The sequence below is a fragment of the Calonectris borealis genome, chromosome 11, assembly GCF_964195595.1.
Source record: "Calonectris borealis chromosome 11, bCalBor7.hap1.2, whole genome shotgun sequence".
In the NCBI taxonomy this organism is placed as follows: Eukaryota; Metazoa; Chordata; class Aves; order Procellariiformes; family Procellariidae; genus Calonectris; species Calonectris borealis.
Window position 1 is genome coordinate 24,811,849 of NC_134322.1, and position 3,745 is coordinate 24,815,593.

The window sequence follows — 3,745 nt, forward strand, 5'->3', positions numbered from 1 at the left end:
TCCTTGCAACTCACGTACGCGTGCCTCTAGGGTCAAGGTAGGTTTTCCATCCCACTGCCTCATGTCCTCTCTGTGGTCACACAGGTAAAACCACAGGGTGCCCCGTCGTGTATACTTTCTATATCCTCTCTCTTGAGCAGAAGAACGCTGACTCCTAATGGCTGAGATATACTGGTCCATACAGGTGGAGAATAGGACATATCCTCCTCGAGTTGCTGGACCTTCCGGGACAATTTCTCCTCAGCCGAGATAAGGGAGGAGGAGACAGTTTCTTCGATATCCCGGAGTCTGCTAACCACGACATCCACCATTGGTGCTTTTTCCTCTGCCAAGGAAAATGTTGCTAACGAACTGGCATACGACGCTGGTGCGCTCCATTCTAATTTCTGCCACATGGGTCACATGCACTGGACTTCATCTGGATCTTTGGGCGTTTGGTTGTTGTCCAGGTCACTATCAACCACCTCTAGCACACCTAATTCTCTCAGGTACTGGATACCTCTCTCCATAGTGGACCACTTGCCTAGGTGATATATAACATCTTCTTTGAAGGGATACCTTTCCTTCACGCCTGACAGCCGTCGCCTCCAGAGGCTGAGGACCTGTGTCCCTTTTCCCATTGCTTTGTCAATGCCCCCTTCCGTAGCAAGGGATCCCTGCTGTTTGGCTTCCTTCCCCTCTAATTCCAGGCTACTGGCCCCATTAGCCCAGCATTGGAGCAGCCAGGTAACAATATGGTTGCCTGGACGACGGCTGAAATCTTTCCGCATATCTCGCAGCTCACTCAGGGATAGGGATCGGGTGGTTTCCATCTCGTTTATGAGTTCTTCCTCTTCCTGCTCCCCTCCTCGTGATGGCCCTGCTTTTCCATCATCCATTTCTAAACGACCTGACTTCCGCTTCAAAGATTTCTTCTTCTGTACAGGGGCGATAGATACCAGCAAGGGTTGGTCCTCTGGTTCAGCTTTAGTGCCTGTTGCTGGGGTTTGGGTAGCTGCAGTGCCTGTTGCGGGGGTTGGAATAACTGTAATGACTGTTGCCGGAGTTTGAGTGGCTGCAGTGCCTGTGGCAGGGGTTAGAGTACCAGCAGTGTCTGTTGTTGGGGTTTGAGTAGCCACAGTGCCTGTTGCAGGGGTTGGAGTAACTGCGGTGACTGTTGCTGGGGTTTGAGTAGCCACAGTGCCTGTCGTGGGGGTTGAAGTAGCTGCAGTGCCTGTCGTGGGGGTTTGAGTAGCCACTGTGTCTGTTGCCGGGGTTGATCTCTGGACAATATTCCTAAATAGTTGTTTAACCCTAAACAAGACCTGAACCACATTCAGGAGACATAGCAATATGAACATGCTTGTTTGAACATCCCAGGGATATTCAAAATTCTCAGGGAGTATTGTGGACGTATTTATGAAGAGGATAGAAGAAAAAGGACTTTCTGAAGTTCTGGAAGGGAAGATGAAAAAGTCGGACAAAGTGTCCCATCCTATCTCCCCCTTAGATTCATTCTCCGAGGGGAAAAAAGTGCAATTACTAATAGTTTCTAAGAGGTGGTTCCCGAGGTACAGAGGTGACGGCAGTACTGAGTACAGGTACCAGATTAGACTTACAACCAACGATTTTATCACCTCATAAAACAGCAGCAAAATGATAATCTTGGCCCAGTTCTGAATAGCAATAAACAGCACAACCGGGACATATACTGCAAGCAAGGTATTACACATTGCAAAATTGAGAACCAGCCCCACAACTTTGAAAGCCAATAAATCAACATTGTGACCAATCAATATAATGAATGCTTATAACAATTTTGCCTTAACACGGTTTGGTCAGATCTATCGTTGTCTCAACCCTTCGAGCCCCACGTTGGGCACCAAAAAGGACTGTCGTGGTTTAATCTGGCAGGCAGCCAAATACCACGCAGCTGCTCGCTCACTCCCCCCCTCAGCGGGACGGGGAGAGAATCGGAAGGGTGAGAGTGAGGAAACAAACTCGTGGGTTGAGATAAAGATAGTTTAATAGAACAGAAAAGAGAAAATAAAAATAATAATAATAAATAATATATATAAAATGAGTGATGCACAATGCAATTGCTCACCACCTGTGCTGACCGATAACCAAGTAGCAATCGGGACTTCCTGGATCACGCCTACCATTCATATACTGAGCATGACGTCACATGGTATGGAGTACCCCGTTGGCCAGCTGGGCTGGCTGTCCTGGCTGTGTTCCCTCCTCCCAGTCTCGGGGGTGGTAGTAGCTTGGTAGCTTTCTGGAGGGTAGTTGTCCTTGACAAGATACTTAGCAACAACTGAAAACATCAGTGTGTTATCAACATTCTTCTCATACTAAATCCAAAACACAGCACTAGGAAGAAATTTTAACTCTATCCCAGCCAAAACCAAGACAACCACTGTCACCAGACACCAACAGGCGAGTCCTAACTCCAACCCTTGATCTCTAACAGGCCACACTATGACAATGAGCTGTTTGCTCTTGAACCCATGGAGCAACAGGCCCTTTTGGGGTGCAGTTGCTCATGCCTATTCTTGGCACCAGCCTTGGAAGACAAGTTGAGTATCCAAGCCCTGTGCTTGGGAGATCCCTTTTTATTACAGAGATGCTAGAAGGGAGTCAGCTCTGACCCATTGTTGGACATACATTTATATAGGCTCCAGGTGTGACAGAGAAGGTTAATTCCTCAGTAGAAGTGAGATGAATCTAAACATTTGTGTAGGAACATAATAACCAAAAATTACTACAAAATGAGAATGATAGCAATTATGATAATGATAATTAGCAGAATAATAATGATGCTAATGCTAATGATGACAATGATAATTAAAATCAACAAAGCATAGGCCTAGAATGGGAGTTATTTGTAGAGAGTGATGGGAAGTTCATCATGACTGAGAAACATCCATGAAATCACTTTCCTAATGGTATGCTTGAGCTCCTTATTCCTCATAGAATCATAGAATCATACAGGTTGGAAAAGACCTCCAAGATCATCGTGTCCAACCGTCAACCCAACACACCATGCCCACTACACTATGTCCCTAAGCGCCTCATCTACACGTCTTTTAAATACTTCCAGGGATGGTGACTCAACCACTTCCCTGGGCAGCCTGTTCCAAGACCTGATCACTCTTTCAGTAAAGAAAGTTCTCCTAATGTCCAATCTAAACCTCCCTTGGCGCAACTTGAGGCCATTTCCTCTTGTCCTATCGCTAGTTACTTGGCAGAAGAGACCAACACCCACCTCGCTACAACCTCCTTTCAGGTAGTTGTAGAGCGCGATGAGGTCTCCCCTCAGCCTCCTCTTCTCCAGACTAAACAACCCCAGTTCCCTCAGCCGCTCCTCATCAGAATTGTGCTCCAGGCCTTTCACCAGCTTCGTTGCCCTCCTCTGGACACGCTCCAGCACCTCCATGTCCTTCTTGTAGTGAGGGGCCCAAAACTGAACACAGGATTCGAGGTGCGGCCTCACCAGTGCCCAGTACAGGGGCACGATCACCTCCCTACTCCTGCTGGCCACACTATTTCTGATACAGGCCAGGATGCTGTTGGCCTTTTTGGCCACCTGGGCACACTGCCGGCTCATGGTCAGCCGGCTGTCAATCAGCACCCCCAGGTCCTTTTCCTCTGGGCAGATTTCCAGCCACTCTTCCCCAAGCCTGTAGCGTTGCATGGGGTTGTTGTCGCCTAAGTGCAGGACCCGGCACTTGGCCTTGTTGAACCTCATACAGTTGGCCTC

The 3,745-nt window shown here is 47.9% G+C and overlaps 1 pseudogene; it reads right to left on the reverse strand.

The window, feature by feature from the left end:
* Positions 1–2,863: 2,863 nt before the first annotated feature.
* The window catches only part of LOC142086510 (olfactory receptor 14C36-like), a 2,160-nt pseudogene continuing 1,278 nt past the window's right edge, over positions 2,864–3,745 (reverse strand).